General features: G+C 42.9%; 1 non-coding gene across 1 annotated transcript; it reads right to left on the bottom strand.

The window, feature by feature from the left end:
• Window positions 1-1,386: 1,386 nt before the first annotated feature.
• Window positions 1,387-1,493, bottom strand: LOC133233096 (U6 spliceosomal RNA). The gene has a single exon (XR_009731576.1). It is a non-coding gene; the product is annotated as a U6 spliceosomal RNA (small nuclear RNA).
• Window positions 1,494-18,505: the final 17,012 nt, after the last annotated feature.

Consider the following 18,505-nt stretch of genomic DNA (forward strand, 5'->3'; position numbering starts at 1 on the left):
CATTTCGTCCTCCAGAGGATCTTCCCTGCTCTGGAATTGAACCTGGGTCTCCTGTGGCTCCTGCATTGGCAGGCAGGTTCTCTACCTCTGAGCCACCTGGGAAACCCACACTTGCAGGCGGCATGCGATGGACTTGCTTAGTCTTGGTAATGCTGGTGTTATTTCTCTGTGGAGCCTGTCTCCCTGGCTTCCCTGGGACTTGAAAAATAGTCTCCACCACGTACCCATTACTAAAGGCTCTCTCCACAATCCAGGCATGAGACTCTCCATACTTCTCCAGTTCTGGGTCTGTATCTCTGTTTCGTGTGAGTCTCAGTCTGTTGATGCTCTGAGCTAGGAACGCCTGCAGGCACTCCCCTGGGTTGCACTCCTCCTGGGAGCACCACTGAGTCTTCCCCAGTTGAAGCCAGTGTGGAGGCTGGACCAGCTATTGTGACTCTTCCTATGCACCTCGGCAGCAACCATCAGGGAACTTTGAAAAGACAAGTTTGCTACTCACGGTCCTGGAGGGTCCATGACACTGCAGTGGCCACACACCGAGGCCTCAGACAGCGAACTCAGACCTGGGGCTCTGCCTTTACTGGGGTGAGGGTGAGGTTACCTGGGATTCCATGGGTTTGGGTGAACTTAAAACACAAAAGAAATAAAGCAGGGAAGGGAAAATTGGGGTCACTCAAGTGGTCAGTTGGCTAGGTTACCCAGAGCGTTCTGAAAGGGGAACTCCACGGGTGGAGTGGCCTGACCCTTTATCTGATTTTGTAGCCCACAATGTGCTTGTTAGAGATGGATGTCTTTGAAGTGGATGCCTCAGCAATCAAAAGTTTGATGTCGGCCCCTCCCATTACAACCAAAAGCTGGAAATTCCCTTGTGGTTCCGTGGTTGGGACTCAGTGCTCCTGATGCCTTCACCGTTGTGGCTTGGGTTCAGTCTCTGGTTGGGGAACCAAGATCCCACAAGCCAAGTGGCATGGTGAAACAAGCAATCAAAAGCAATCATAAGCTAACTTACACAACAATTCCCAACTCTTTGTTTAGAGGCATCGGATGTCCTGAATACTCAGGCATCTTCCTGGGCAAAGTCCTACATACTTTTCTCCACACTCCGCCTTGCTGGATATGCCAGATGAGGTGATTGTCTCAGACTTAGTCAGCCTGGATTTTTCTAGGTCATCAGTACAACGGTGACATAGCATAGGGGTTAGAGAGTGAGCTCGGGGGGTGGGCTCTGCGGGTTCCAAATCTGAGCTCTGTTCATTTTTGTTTGTCTGTTTTTGTTCTTTGCTGCTGCTCGGGGGGTGGGCTCTGCGGGTTCCAAATCTGAGCTCTGTTCATTTTTTTTGTCTGTTTTTGTTCTTTGCTGCTGCTTTTATTTTTTGCTCGTTTGTTTAAACTGTGGAGCACTTCGCCAGTTTGCATGCCATCCTTGTGCAGGGACCACGCTCATCTTCTATGTATTGTTCCAACTTGAGTACATGTGTTGCTGAGGCGAGGACCGAGCTCTGCTGGTGTTAAGCCAGGTAACCTTGGGGAGACTCCTTAACCTTGCTTTAGTCATCTGTGAAACGGGGAGGCTAATGACGCAAATCTCCCAGGGCTCTTGGGAGGATTACACGTCATAATATATGCTAAGTGCTCAACACCTGCCACAGAGGAAATGCTCAGAGTTCCCTCCGCATGCCCCAGTAGGCCCTTCTGCGGGGAGCGAGCTCTGCCCGTGGCAAAGGTCATGAGGAAGGAGGCTTGGCATACGCAAAGGCGGGATCAAGCCTCAGGAGTCCCCCTGGAAATTCTCGAGCATCTACCCCCAAAACCAGAGTCTGCCTACTTTCTGCTTTGTGCTCTCACCTACACCTCTGACTTTACGGGGGGCTGTCCCCCACCACCTCTCTCTGAAAAAGAGTTAGCTTACAGCTCCAGTTAACAATTCCTGGATGTGACAGTGTTTCAACCTACAAACTCCTTTGGAAGTCCTCTAGCCTGCCTGAATAGGTTTTTCCGGCCACATGTGATTGATTGATTGTTAAGAGCCTCCCAACTGTGAGACGCAGGAGATGTTCTAAACTGTCTAAACACAGATTCTTTTGAGTAGTTAAAAGATTGATTAGAAATTGTATTGGTGAAGGGTTTTTCACTTATTGGGCCAATGTTTGCTGCTAAGTCTCCATACCCCTTACCTACTGTGTCCTTGGCAGTGTATTGATTGATATAATGGGTGTGTAGAAATGTAAGTAGTAGCCTCAGTGTTTGTAACTTTGGACCCTTGAGTTAATTCTTTTCTTGATTGAGCCCACCTCACCTTTGCCCTATAGCAATGCAGCTTTGTCCAGTGCTTTTTTGGAGGCTGGTGCCTGACTTTGGAATAATCACCTTTAGAGAAAGATAAGTTTCTTAAAATGTTAACAGGCCTCCTGGCCAGAAGATGATGTAAATCACGTGAACTTTTGCATATGATAAGTTTGAAAGCCTGGCTTCGATTAGAACCAGGAACTGCTGTCCTTGCATGACTCCACCCCTTCCCCCATTATCCTCTATGCACAACTTAAGGTCTAAAAACTACTTTGGAAAATAAAGTGCGGGCCTTGTTCACCAAAACTTGTCTCCCCATGTCGTTCTTTCTCTTACTTTCTGGCTGAATTGTTCAGCCTCTTTTCTTCACTGAATTTTCCTACTGAGCTATCCTTATTTCAGCCTCTTTTCTCCACTGAATTTCCTCACTGAGCTATCCTCATTCTATTACTCTTTATATCTTTGATAAATATTTAAATAAATAGGTCGTTTATGCCGTCTCTCCTTCGAATACCCTGGATCAGCCGGGGCTGGTCCCCGGCAGGTGGTGCCCAAGACAGGCTATTCGAAGGTAAACTCCCAGCAATTAGGGTCATCAGCCCTATTGCCCCCCCTTCTCGGAACAATCTGGGTCATCAGCCCTCTTGTTCCCCCTCAGAACAGTTTGGGTCATCAGCCCTACTGCTCCTCCCTCGGAACAGTTTGGGTCATCAGCCTACTGTTCCTCCCTCGGAACAATCTGGGTCATCAGCCCTATTGTTCTTCCAGCGTTCGGGACGGCTAGGACCCCACTCAGGGTGCCGCGGACCCCCCTGTAGAGTAGACAGGGCGAGAGGAGTGGGAAGTGTTGAAAGTGTTAAAGAGTTAGACTTAGAGAGAGAAAACGGTTTCTGAAGTTAAAAGGCCAAAGAAAAGCCTGATCTTTTAAAAGCTAAAAGCTTTATCTTCTATTATACTTAATTTTCTGGCATGGGTAACACTGAATCTAAGAATGGCAACTCTTTATACAAGTAATCTTGAAACTGTTAAAGAGGCTACTGTTAATTTAGATACTTGGGTGAAGGTAAAAAACAACTAAAAACTTATCCTATAAATATGATTAAAAATGTTCTGGATCCTCGTCATGAGGCTGTGGGATAGCCTATGGGAGAGGCTATAGCGGTGGATGGTAGTGGGTCTCCACCTTCTGCGCAGATCATATTTTCTGCCATTGACGAATGAAAGGAGGGAGACTGTGCTCTACCTCCCGAGGAAGGAGAGGGCTTACAGGACGCTGCGGCCGGGCGCCCTGACAAGCCCCCTCCCCCTCTACACAAACCTTTAAAAATTTATCCAACAATTTCTGATTTAAGGCGACTACCCCACCTCCGCTTGCACCTCCCAGGGCCTAGGAATCCCCCAGTTTACATCCAAAGTCTCCCAGAGCATTGCCTAAGGCTTAAAAAGATTAAAAAAAAATTCTTTTAAACAAAGGGGCTTTTAAAGAATACACAATATACAGAGCCCGCTCCTTGCAGAAAAACCCCTCAGGGGGGCCTCACCCAAGCAAAAAAAAAAAAAAAAAAAGAGAGAGAGAGAGAGAGAAAAATAAAAAGAAAAAAGAAAAAAGTGAAAAAGAAAAAAGGAAAGAAAAATAATCGTAATAGAAAAGGATTCTACAAATAAAAAGTGTTTCTCTTATGACCAAGCAGAATGGTAAGGGGATTTAGCAACAGTATTAACCCCTGACGTGCTGGTTGCTCCGATTCCAATGGGAGTGGCTGGCCCCCTACCTGAGGGCATTGTAGGACTTGTGCTAGGGCGTAGCTCGCTTTCTTTTCAAGAAATTTCGGTGGTGTATGATGTAGTAGATTCTGATTATATTGGAGAAATTAAAGTTTTGATCTTGCCGCCTACCAAAACTGTGCAAATTAATAAAGGTCAAAGAATAACACAGTTTTTGCTTTTACCTTATCAGACAGGAAAAAACTTGACTTCTTAAGCTAAGAGCCACAGAGCGTTTAGATCTAGTGATCTAGCCTTTTGGGTACAGGACATTACAGCTTCTAGACCTTTACATTTTTTTTTTAATTCAAGAAAATAAAATGTCAGGGCTATTAGACCCAGGAACAGACATCTCTTAACATTTCCGGGAAAGACTGACCCAGATCCTGGCCAACACATACTACTGAAAATGAGTTGGTGGGATTAGAGAAAGTGGTATACAGCATGGGAGTGCTGTAGAGAAAAAGGTGAGGGAGAGTTTAAAACCTTGAAGAATAGTGAGTTCCCTGTTGCTGGAAGTATCCAAGCAAAGATTAGATGGTTGCTTGTCATCTAAAAAGCTATAGACCAGATTTAGGTTACAAAACGATAACTGGAGAAGCTTATAAAGATGTTGTGTGACACCTCTTTACTTGCTTCTCATATCTAGGTCTGCCAAAAGTTTTAAAAACTGATAATGCCCCTTTGAAGCTGCAGAGAGATTGTTTACTAACTTTAAATGATTTCCAAAAATTATTAGGGGACATTAATTGGATACGCCAACATTTAAAACTGACTACTGCAGATTTAAAGCCTTTATTTGATTGCTTAAAAAGCGATCCTAATTCCAGTTCTAAGAGAAAGTTGACTAATGAGACAGAGTCGGCTCTTGTTAAAGTAGATGAGACTTTAAATTATCAGTTAATTAGGATTAATATTACCAAAAGATGAGATTAAATTATTCTTGCCATAAAACATACACCTACAGGGTGCTTGTGACAAAAAGGCCCATTGGTTCCATCTACCAATGACCCCAAGAAAAATAGTTTTATCTTATCCCAGCTTGGTGGCACAATTAATTATAAAAGGAGGAAAAAAGAAGTGTGGAACTTTTTAGAAAAGAAGTAGCAAATATAATAATTTCACTCAATAAGGATCAACTGCAAGTCTTTTACAAAATAGTGATAATTGGCAAGTTGCCCTGATAGATTTCAGGGGTCAAATTTTGTTTCATTTGCCCTCAAGCCCCCACAGTAGTTAAAAGTTCAAAAATGTTAGACTGGCAGTTTGAGGATACCTGTGGAACTTTCCAACCCTATGTAGTTCCTACGCTCCCCTTTACCCTATGGGGGAGGGACGTGCTGTCTCAAATAGGAGATACTCAGAGAAGGGTTTTCTCAATTTCTTAGTTATCAACAGGAGGTACAATTAACAATACTTTATATATTGTTATAAATACATAATATAAATATATTTGCCTGATTACAGTTTGCCTAATTAGGTATAGGTATAAATAAAACATAACAAAGGTATACCTAATTCTATTTATAGATCTATACTTAATTAATTTGTATATAAATTAATATGTATGCCATATATGCATATTATATATATACTGTATAATTAAATATATATTGCAGTAATATAATGTGTGTGTGGCTGATATTAATTGGTATGGATTGATGTGCTGTGATGATATATGTTCTATATACTGTATAATTATATATGAGTGACATGTATTATTACAGTACATTGGTTTGTGTTGGTTGGTATTAGCTGTGTACGTGTTGATTGCTGTAATATATATTAATTAATGTATTAATTATAAAGATTAATTCAAGTATATTGATTATGTCAATAAGTTTATACTTGTTGCCATATATAAATACATATATAAATACATTTTGCATTTAGGTATATCTGTATATCAAAATGAGATAAGGAGGTTATACATTTATCATTTAAATTTATACAGAGACCTAAACTAAACATTAGACTTAAATTAACATATCTCTAAATTCATGTTGTTAAAATGTAAATTAAAAAAATTAGATTGACAACTGCTTGACAATTCCTTTGCCATAAAACCCCCATAGGTGTAATTGGGGTAACCAGACAAAAAATTGGTTTTATAGCAAAATGGCCCCCTAGAGTGGGTCCATCTTCCCGCTCAAACTAAAAAAGTAGCGGCTTCTTATCCAGGATTGACAGCTACTTTGATATTAAAGGAAAAAAGCAGAGCATTGAATTATTTGGTAAAGAGACATCAGAAATTGTAATTCCATATAATAAGGAACAACTTGATGCTCTTCTAATGTTTGAAAATTGGCAGATTGCTATAGGAAACTATTTTGGTCAAAATTTTGCATCATTTACCCTCGCATGTTTTGCTGAATTTTATATCCAGACATCCAGTTATTTTTCCTGTCAGATGTAAACAGTCTCTTATTCCAAATGCTCAGATAGCCTTTACTGACGGGCAGCAAACGGTAAAGCCTCCATAGTTACTAAAAATCACCAAAAGGTTTTAGAAACACAGGAAACTTCAGCCCAAAGAGCTGAAGTAACAGCAGTCATAGAGGCTTTTGCTATGTTTGCAGATGAGGAATTTAACCTTTATTCTGATTCTCAGTATATTGTCAGGTTGTTTCCACACGTTGAAACTGCGGTTTTGCCTGAAAATAAAACTACCATATTTCATTTGTTAACTAAATTACAGCAACATATTTGGAAAAGAAATAAAATATTTTTCATTGGACACATTCGGGCTCATTCCAGATTGCCCGGCCCTTAAAATGCCTTTAATGATTTGGCTGACTTGTTAACCAGAAATACAGTGGTACTGTGATTGAGGAGGCCAGAGCCTCTCACTTACTTCATCGTCAATATGCTACTGCTTTAAGATATCAATTCCAAATTCCCAGAGAGACTGCCCGAGAGATAGTGCGTTCTTGCCTACACTGCCCCACTGTTTATAATAGTCTACCTATGGGAGTTAATCCTCGCGGTCTCAAACCTAATGTACTCTGGCAAATGGATGTAACTCATGTCTCTTCATTTGGAAAACTGTCCTTTGTTCATGTAACTGTAGATACCTTTTCTCACTTTATTATTGCAACTGCTCGTACCGGAGAGGCAGTTAAAGATGTGATACAACATCTCTTTACTTGTTTTTCATATTTGGGCCTGCCAAAAGCTTTGAAAACTGACAATGCTCCTGTTTACACTTCTAAGTCTTTTCAGGAATTTTGTATAAAGTTTCGAATTAAACATAATACTGTCATCCGTTATAATCCCCAGGGACAGGTCATTGTTGAAAGAGCGCATCAAACATTAAAAATCCAAATTCAAAAACTAAAAGAAGGGGAGTTTAAGTATAGTTCTCCCCATCAAATCTTGCAACATGCTCTTTTCGTAATAAATATTTTATTTTTTATTTATTTTTTTTTTCGTAATAAATATTTTAAATACTGATTTCAGCCAGAACTATTGCAATGCTTCGCCATTGGTACCCAGAGTAATTGAATGCAAAACCATTAGTCAAATGGAAGGACCTCCTCTCAGGACAATGGAAGGGTCCTGACCCATTATTAACTAGCGGTCGAGGATGTGCTTGTATTTTTCCACAGGATGCAGATTCTTCAATTTAGATCCGGGACAGGCTGATTCGCCATGTTGCAGACCCCCAGACATCCAGTTCCCCCATTGCTTCGATCACAAAAGAGGAGCCTGCCGGAAGGGGAGGCAAGATAAACATCGAGATCCCAGCGAGACTGACGAGGCTGCTGCAGCGCAAACTCCAACCAGAAAATAATTCTACTTATTCTGTTTTGGCTTGTCTACCCTCCCCTGAAGTTTTTCTCTTTACCAAAGATTCTGGAAAACCTAATGTACATATGACTTTCACTGGTGGACCTAATATAGTAACTTGTGAACAATGTGTGCTTTCATCTCGTTTGACCCCTCAATATAATGTTTGCTCTTTTGTGGTGTTACAACGCCCACCATATCTCATGATACCTGTGACAGTGACTAGCCACTGGTATGACAATTACGGCCTCGCCGTGTTACAACAACTACAAGATTTAATGTGACAACGGCGATTTGTGGGCTTACTTATTTTAGGAATATCAGCTTTGATAGCAGCAATTACTTCTGTTACTGCAGCAGCAATATCATTGACTCAACAAGTGCATACTGCCCAATATGTTGATACCATGTCTAAAAATGTTTCTCTAACTCTAGCAACACAGGAAGCTATAGATAGGAAATTAGAGATGAGAGTAGATGCCTTGGAAGAGGCAATAATGCATATTGGGACTGAGTTACAGGCTTTAAAAGTGAAAATGGCTCTGTCATGCCACACTGATTACCGATGGATATGCGTGACATCTTTAAAGGTAAACGAGACAGATTATGAATGGGAAAAAATCAAAAATCATATCTCAGGTGTTTGGAATAGCTCTGACATTGGCCTGGACTTAGGGAAACTTCATAATCAAATACAGACCCTGGAACACTCTTGACTGGATTTTACCACCGCTGGAGCAGCTAATGACTTTTTTCACACTTTCTCTAACTTCATTTCAGGAAAAAACATTCTGTCTAATATCCTTGGATACATAGCTGCTGGTGCTTTAATTTTGCTTCTCATAATCATTCTTCCTTGTATTGTCAGGATTCTTCGGCAGAACATTCAGAAGCTTGCGACTGAGCTGCATCTGGCTGTTTTAAGAAATAAAAAAGGGGGAGATGCAGGAGCGAGCTCCGCCCGTGGCAAAGGTCATGAGGAAGGAGGCTTGGCATACGCAAAGGCAGGATCGAGCCTCAGGAGTCCCCCTGGAAATTCTCGAGCATCTACCCCCAAAACCAGAGTCTGCCTACTTTCTGCTTTGTGCTCTCACCTACACCTCTGACTTTACAGGGGGCTGTCCCCCACCACCTCTCTCTGAAAAAAGAGTTAGCTTACAGCTCCAGTTAACAATTCCTGGATGTGACAGTGTTTCAACCTACAAACTCCTTTGGAAGTCCTCTAGCCTGCCTGAATAGGTTTTTCCAGCCACATGTGATTGTTCAGAGCCTCCCAACTGTGAGAGGCAGGAGATGTTCTAAACTGTCTAAACACAGATTCTTTTGAGTAGTTAAAAGATTGATTAGAAATTGTATTGGTGAAGGGTTTTTCACTTATTGGGCCAATGTTTGCTGCTAAGTCTCCATACCCCTTACCTACTGTGTCCTTGGCAGTGTATTGATTGATATAATGGGTGTGTAGAAATGTAAGTAGTAGCCTCAATGTTTGTAATCTTGGACCCTTGAGTTAATTCTTTTCTTGATTGAGCCCACCTCACCTTTGCCCTATAGGAATGCAGCTTTGTCCAACGCTTTTTTGGAGGCTGGTGCCTGACTTTGGAATAATCACCTTTAGAGAAAGATAAGTTTCTTAAAATGTTAACAGGCCTCCTGGCCAGAAGATGACGTAAATCACCTGAACTTTTGCATACGATAAGTTTGAAAGCCTGGCTTCGATTAGGATCAGGAACTGTAGTCCTTGCATGACTCCACTCCTTCCCCCATTATCCTCTATGCACAACTTAAAGTATAAAAACTACTTTGGAAAATAAAGTGCGGGCCTTGTTCACCAAAACTTGTCTCCCCATGTCGTTCTTTCTCTTACCTTCTGGCTGAATTGTTCAGCCTCTTTTCTTCACTGGATTTTCCTACTGAGCTATCCTTATTTCAGCCTCTTTTCTCCACTGAATTTCCTCACTGAGCTATCCTCATTCTATTACTCTTTATATCTTTGATAAATATTTAAATAAATAGGTCGCTTATGCCGTCTCTCCTTCGAATACCCTGGATCAGCCAGGGCTGGTCCCCGGCACCCTTCGATTCACTCTCACTCTTTCTGCAGCTTAACAGGCTGCCTCATGTTAATCTTCCCTAAGAGCTGTCTTTGTCTCGCCACTCCTTTCCTGCCCACCTACCCTAGCTCTGAGCCTTCATAAGACACCAGTGCATAAAGTACACTTAAAGGCTCTCCTCTGGGTCCTCAGAAACCTCCACAACTTGTCCCCAACCCACTCTTCCAGCTTTATTCCCTTTTGTTCCCTTCCAGGAGCTTTCAACCAGTCTAGCCGACCTCCCTATTCCCATTAAGGCTCCCCACTCAGGCCAAGACTATACGCTGACCTCTTCCCCACTCCAAGTCTTACTCACCCTTGAAGGCTCAAGTGGAAGACTCTCCTCCTCCAGGAAGTCTTCCCTGACTAGACAAAAATTTGGTGCCATTCACATGCTAATTAGTCACTCACAGAATTCTCTACAGTTTTGTTTTTGCTTGCATTTGCATATGATCTTCCCCACAAGACGAGAACTCTTTGCAGGCAGGCACTGTGTTTCCATAGTTTGTGTTTGGCATTTCCCAGCGTGAAAGGAAAATCAAAAGGGAGTCAGTGTTGCCAAGCGAGGGCTTCCCAGGTGGCTCAGTGGTAAAGAATCACCTGCCATCGCAGGAGATGTGGGTTTGATCCCTGGCCTGAGAATATTCCCTGGAGAAGGAAATGGCAACCCACACCAGTATTCTTGCCTGGAAAAACCCATGGACCAAGGACCCCAGTGGGCTACAGTTCACGGTGTCGCAAAGAGCAGGACACGACTTAGCAACTAAGCAACATCAGTATTACTAAGTGAGCTTTCCAAAGTGGAGCTAGGCAGGAGGCCTTTAAGAAAGCGTGACCTTCCAGGGGGAAAGGGAGGGTGGGGGGATAAACTGGGAGATTGGGGTTGACAAATACACACCGTCTATGAAACAGATAACTAATGAAGACCTACTGTATAGGACAGGGAACACTACTCTATAATGACGTATATGGGAAAACAGTCTAAAAAAAAGGATATATGTATAACTGGTTCACTTTGCTGTACACCTGAAACTAATCCAACATTGTAAATAAGTCTACGCCAATAAAAAAAATAATGTGACATGCACATTTCAGCTTGGATGGGAATTTGACCTTTTGACCTGATGAAGTCATCCAGAACTCCTGTCAGAGATTCAAGATGCTTTTTGGACTCCTTACGCTGAAACAACTTGTGATTCCTTAAGAAAAAGTATTTTCTGAATCGCTTTGGAGTCTATAATGATTCCACCAGGAAACTTTTAACAACCACATGGCAACTTTTATGTCTCCTGCATTGCAATTCTTAGGACTCCAAATAAACTCTCTCTCTCTTTTGTTTTAATATTTTGCTGTGAGGCATGTGGGATCTTACTTTCCCAATCAGGGTTCAAATCCATGTTCTCTGGTCAGAGTCTTAACCCCTGGACTGCCAGGGAAGTCTCATTAACTCTTTTCTTATTTGCAGCCTTCCGGATTACTTTTTTGGAGAAGGAAATGGCAACCCACTCCAGTGTTCTTGCCTGAAGAATCCCAGGGATGGGGGATCATGGTGGGCTGCCTTCTATGGGGTCGCACAGAGTCAGACATGACTGAAGCGACTTAGCAGAAGCAGCAGCAGCATTACTTTTTTGGTGGATGGTAAGGGTGGGAAGGTTCCCTGGAGGAGAGTATGGTGACACACTCCAGTATTCTTGCTTGGAAAAGAATCCCCATGGAAAGAGGATCTTGGAAGGGTACAGTCCATGGGGTTGCAAACAGTCAGACACGACTGAGCGTCTAAGCACAGCACAGCACAAGGACTTCCCACATGGAGCTAGTGGTAAACCTGCCTACCAATACAGGAGACAGAAAAGATGGGAGTTTGATTACTAGCTTGGGAAGATCCCTTGGAGGAGGACATGGCAACTCACTCCAAGATTCTTGCCTGGAAAATCCCATGGACAGAGGAGCCTGGTGGGCTATAGTCCATGGGGTCACAAAGAGTCAGATCTGATTGAAGTGACTTAGTACACACACACAATTACTCATTAAAGGCTGGCTGGCTAAACAGACAGTCATAGGTCTTAGAAGAATTCTAAGAACTGCGGACATGAAGCAGAGTAAACAGTGGACCCCTGGAATGCCACTGGGCCCCCCAGGGGATGCAGTGGATGAAGAAGCCATTCAATTCTTCACCACTCCTGGGAGAAATGGACTGGGACTGTCACTACAGCCAGGAGCCTCCTCCACTCCCCACAGAGCTTGTTAAAGCGGTCATTTAGCACATAGTTCAATAGTTAAGGATCTGGGGTCCAGATCCAAACGCAGGGTTCCAGTGCCAGCTCCAGCCTTTACCAAGGGTGTGACCTTTCAAAGTGTGTCAATTTCTCAGTGCCTCTGTTTCACTACCTAGCTTTAAAATGGGAATAAAAACTGTCCCTACCTCATTCAGGTGTGAATATAGATGAGTTAATGCATGTAAAGTGGTTACAATGCTGCTCCAACAAGCACTCAGTAAATAGGAACTTTGACTGCTGGATCCTACACTGAGCATTTTGGGCTACAGATATGGACAGTGTTATAGGGAAAGAAGGGAGAAGGCAATGGCACCCCACTCTAGTACTGTTGCCAGGAAAATCCCATGGATGGAGGAGCTTGGTAGGCTGCAGTCCATGGGGTCGCTAAGAGTTAGACCCGACTGAGTGACTTCACTTTCACTTTCCACTTTCATGCATTGGAGAAGGAAATGGCAACCCACTCCAGTGTTCTTGCCTGGAGAATCCCATGGACGGAGAACACGACTGAAGCAACTTGGCAGGCAGCATGGGGAAAGAAAGGCTTCCCTCGTAACTCAGTGGTAAAGAACCTGCCTGCCAATCCAGGAGACCCGGGAGACATGGGTTCAGTCCCTGGGTCAGGAAGATCCCCTGGAGAAGGAAATGACAACCCACTCCAGTATCCTTGCCTGGAGAATCCCATGGACACAGGATGCCTGGCAGGCTACAGTCCATGGGATTGCAAGAGTCAGACATGATTTAGCAACTAAACCACCACCAGGTGGAAAGAGAGGCCAAGCTCAAGCCCCATCTTCAGCACTTCCAGCTCAGTACTTAGGAACATATTCTCCCTGTCTGAGCTTCTGTTTGATTATCTTTCAAATAAAAAAATCATTCCCATGATATACAGTTGAAGTAGTTATGAAATATTGCTTACTAAGGGTGGAGAACAGCACCTGGCATATATGGGGCTCCTGGGTGTGTTTCTTTCCTCTTTCATTTAAGTGTCCCCCTTCTGTATGACAGATTGACTGGCCAGAGATAATGGCAATTGGAGGAAAGAAATAAAGAGGGAACACGCAGGAAACAGAGGGTCGGGGAAATTCAGCCTGGTGTCTTGAGAGGTTGGTGGGAGCCTGCTGCCATCTGCTGGATTGAGCAGGAATGGCATTCCAGTGCTCTCTAATGCCACCTTGCGTTAAAAGAGGTTTATGACAACACAGATGGTGCCTGCCTCTGGACTCGCCTATTTCACTGTATATTTGACTATGCCAATGTCTCACCGTCTTGATTGTTGTAGTTTTACACTAAATCCTTAAATCAGGTACTGAAAGTATCTACCTTTCATAATTATTTTGACTATTATAGACGCTTTGCCTTTTCAAATAAATCACATCAGTTCAATTCAGTCACTCAGTCGTGTCCAACTCTTTGTGACCCCATGAACTGTAGCACGCCAGGCCTCCCTGTCCATCACCAATTCCCGGAGTTCGCTCAAACTCACGTCCATCGAGTCGGTGATGCCATCCAGCCATCTCATCCTCTGTCGTCCCCTTCGTCTCCTGCCCCCAATCCCTCCCAGCATCAGAGTCTTTTCCAATGAGTCAACTCTTCACATGAGGTGGCCAAAGTATTGGAATTTCAGCGTTAGCATCATTCCTTCCAAAGAACACCCAGGACTGATCTCCCTTAGAATGGACTGGTTGGATCTCCTTGCAGTCCAAGGGACTCTCAAGAGTCTTCTCCAACACCACAGTTCAAAAGCATCAGTTTGTCGGCGCTCAGCTTTCTTCACAGTCCAACTCTCACGTCCATACATGACTATTGGAAAAACCACAGCCTTGACTAGATGGACCTTTGTTGGCAAAGTAATGTCTCTGCTTTTGTATATGCTATCTAGGTTGGTCATAACTTTCCTTCCAAGGAGTAAGTGTCTTTTAATTTCATGGCTGCAATCACCGTCTGCAGTGATTTTGAAGTCCCCAAAAATAAAGTCTGACACTGTTTCCACTGTTTCCCCATCTATTTCCCATGAAGTGATGGGACCAGATGCCATGATCTTAGTTTTCTGAATGTTGAGCTTTAAGCCAACTTTTTAACTCTCCTCTTTCACTTTCATCAAGAGGCTCTTTAGTTCCTCTTCACTTTTGGCCATAAGGGTGGTGTAATCTGCATATCTGAGGTTATTGATATTTCTCCCTGCAATCTTGATTCTAGCTTGTGCATCTTCCAGCCTAGCGTTTCTCATGATGTACTCTGCATATAAGTTAAATAAGCAGGGTGACAATACACAGCCTGACGTACTCCTTTTCCTATTTGGAGCCATGAACTGTATAGTCCATGGGATTCTCCAGGCCAGAATACTGGAGTGGGTAGCCTTTCCCTTCTCCAGGGGATCTTCCTGACCCAGGAATTGAACCAAGGTCTCCTACATTGCAGGTGGAGTCTTTACCAACTGAGCTATCAGGGATGACCTGGCGTGATGGATCCTTGTTAATGCACTTATATTTATTTTTTGGAGATTCCTTAGGACTTACATATTTTAAAATTTTGTTGTCTGTGACTAAAGATAGCTTCATTTCTTCCTTTCCAATTTGTATGTTTTTTAATGAATTTATCTTGTTTTATTATTCTGGCTAGGATACCCAATGCTGTATCTTATAGAAGAAGGGTAAATATCCTTGCTCTGGTCCTAGTCTATAATGGAAACTATTTATCTTGTTACTATTATGTATTTTGATATTTGTAGATTTTTAAATTATCACTACCTTTTATCAGATTGAGAAATTCCATTTTATTCTCAGTTTATGAATACTTATTTTTTTTTAAATCATGAATTGGTATTGAATTCATCAAATGATTTTCCCATATACTTTGAGGTGATCATCACATAATCTTTTTCTCTTTTTTTAATATGGGGAATTAGTTTATTTTTAAATGTTGAAACTCCCTTGCTTTGCTAGGATAAATCTCACTTTGTTGTGATATACTATCCTTTTTTAATATGTAGTTCAGTTCAGTTCGCTTTTTTAATATGTAGTTCGCTCAGTCATGTCCGACTCTTTGAGACCCCATGAATCACAGCACGCCAGGCCTCCCTGTCCATCACAAACTCCCGTAGTTCACTCAAATTCATGTCCATCGAGTCGGTGATGCCATCCAGCCATCCCATCCTCTGTCATCCCCTTCTCTTCCTGCCCTCAATCCCTCCCAGCATCAGGGTCTTTTCCAATAAGTCAACTCTTCGCATGACATCATTCCTTCCAATGAACACCCAGGACCGATCTCCTTTAGAGTGGACTGGTTGGATCTCCTTGCAGTCCCAGGGACTCTCAAGAGTCTTCTCCAACATCACAGTTCAATAGCATCAATTCTTCAGCACTGAGCTTTCTTCACAGTCCAACTCTCACATCCATACATGACCACTGGAAAAACGGTTCTATTTGCCTTTTATTTTTAATAAATTTTTGGCTGTACCAAGCAACATGTAAGATCTTAGTTCCCCGACCAAGGATTGAACCCATGCCTCCTGTCTTGGAAGGCAGAGTCTTAACTACTGGGTCACCGGGGAAGTCCCAATTTGCCTTTCTCTTTTTGAAAATTTTTGTGTCTATGTTTATGGATAATTTTGGTCTAGAATTTTCATGGCTTATAGTATTCTTAATCAGCATTGGTGTTAAGGTTTTGCTGGGCTCACGAAATGAAGCAGGAATTCTTTTTCCTTTGCCGGGATCCAGCCCCAGCTGATCCAGGGTATTCGAAGGAGAGATGGCATCAGCGAGGATCAGGAAACAATTGCTTAATTAAACGTTAATTAAGGATATAAAGAGTAATAGAATGGGGATAGCTCAGTGAGGAAATTCAGTGGAGAAAAAAGGCTGAGTAGCTTGGTTTACGCGGAAGACCAATAAAACTTCAAGACAAGAAGTTTGCACCACTTACGTAGGCCGCAGGCATCCTTCCGTTCTCCCAAAGGAGAGGAGACACTGAGGCCTCCCCAGTCGGATCTTAGAAGCCCAGGCATAATTAGTAAGCATGGTGGGTTCCGCGCTCCAGATGGAGACTCAGCCAGAGTGAGAGAGAGAGCGACATGGGGAGACCAAGTTTCGGTGAACAAGGCCCGCACTTTATTTTCCAAAGTAGTTTTTATACCTTAAGTTATGCACAGAGGATAATGGGGGAAGGGGTGGAGTCATGCAAGGACAGCAGTTCCTGGTTCTAATCGAAGCCAGGCTTTCAAACTTATCATATGCAAAAGTTCACGTGATTTACATCATCTTCTGGCCAGGAGGCCTGTTAACATTTTAAGAAACTTATCTTTCTCTAAAGGTGATTATTCCAAAGTCAGCACCAGCCTCCAAAAAAGCACTGGACAAAGCTGCATTCCTATAGGGCAAAGGTGAGGTGGGCTCAATCAAGAAAAGAATTAACTCAAGGGTCCAAGGTTACAAACATTGAGGCTACTACTTACATTTCTATACACCCATTATATCAATCAATACACTGCCAAGGACACAGTAGGTAAGGGGTATGGAGACTTAGCAGCAAACATTGGCCCAATAAGTGAAAAACCCTTCACCAATACAATTTCTAATCAATCTTTTAACTACTCAAAGGACTCTGTATTTAGACAGTTTAGAACATCTCCTGCCTCTCACAGTTGGGAGGCTCTGAGCAATCACATGTGGCCGGAAAAACCTATTCAGGCAGGCTAGAGGATTTCCAAAGGAGTTTGTAGGTTGAAACACTGTCACACCCAGGAATTATTAACTGGAGCTGTAAGCTAACTCCTTTCTCAGAGAGAGGTAGTGGGGGACAGCCCCCTGTAAAGTCAGAGGTGTAGGTGAGAGCACAAAGCAGAAAGTAGGCAGTCTCTGGTTTTGGGGGTAGATGCTCGAGAATTTCCAGGGGGACTCCTGAGGCTCGATCCCGCCTTTGCGTATGCCGAGCCTCCTTCCTCATGACCTTTGCCATGGGCAGAGTTCCTCACGCTGGCTCCCGGCAGTGATAGAATTCTAGTTGAGCTATTTCAGATCCTGAAAGATGATGCTGTGGAAAGTGCTGCACTCAATATGCAATATGCACTCAATATGCAATATGCCGGCTCCCGGCACTCCTTATTTTCTGAAATTATTTGAGGAATACTGTTATAGAAACTTTAGACAATTAAACTGTCTTGGTTTTTGTTCTCTCATCTGTACAGTGAAACTGGTACTGTCTACCTAGCCTGGTAGGTACTGTCTATTCTAGCCTGGCATGATGAAGAACAGATGAAGCGATATCTGAAAAACTGCCTCATAATGCACTTAGTAGAACCTCAACACAGGATAGCTGTTTTATCAATAAGTATGATTATTATTATTATTATATCAGTAGGAGGACTAGAAATTAGCACATGGTGATTCTTGCGGTCCTTTCTGTGAAATTCCAATTCTTTTCTCTCAAAGAACTTAATGTTGAACCACTGGGTCACATTTGTGGAGCTTTAAAAATTGATTTTTAGCTGTTATCTCATCTAATGCCACTTGAGCCTCCAAAGGTGGCTCTTACTGATCTCATTTCTCCCTTTAACTGATTGGGAAACTGAGTTTAGGACAACTTGCCTGAAGCTACACAGTAACAAGAGAAGAATAAACCTGACTCCACTGTTGAATCTGTTCCTTTAACTCTTGAGCTCTGTTGCCTCTGGATCTGCACCTTTTGTAAAAGAATGTTGCCTGTAGCCTGAAATATACTGAGAGTCCATTCTCAAGGCGCTGATCTTTAAAGGTAGAAGGCTTTTCCATGAAGAAGTTGTAAATGGGAGAATAACGTTAGTCTTGTTGGAGGTTTGCAGGAACATTGTGAACCAGACTGGGCTAGGTGGACAGCATAAGAAGGATTCTGGCACCAAGAATTTTGCAAGGACCAGCCACATCCCCTCCCCTTTTGGTATAAAAGAAGCCTGAATTCTAACTCAGGTCAGATAGTCCTTTGGGACATGAATATGCCATCTTTTTGGTCTGCTGGCTTTCTGAATAAAGTTGCTATTCTTTGCTCCAATGCCTTGCCCTGCAGGGCATGCCAGGTCTTAGTTACTGGACCAGGGATCAGACCTGCACACCATGCAGTGGAAGCAGAGTCTTATTAACTGATGGACCTCCAGGAACTCCCACCCCGTCACTCATTCCGAAGCCAGTGTTACAGAAAAGGGAGCCAGAGCACCGGAGAGGCACTGTTCTCGCATTTCCTGGCCAAGAGGACCACCCTCACACTGGGAGATCCCTTTTGAAGGCACCTTTAAAGATTTCCAACATGAAGAGCCAGGTCACCAGTCAGCTT

This window comes from Bos javanicus, chromosome 19 (genome assembly GCF_032452875.1).
Source record: "Bos javanicus breed banteng chromosome 19, ARS-OSU_banteng_1.0, whole genome shotgun sequence".
Taxonomy (NCBI): domain Eukaryota; kingdom Metazoa; phylum Chordata; class Mammalia; order Artiodactyla; family Bovidae; genus Bos; species Bos javanicus.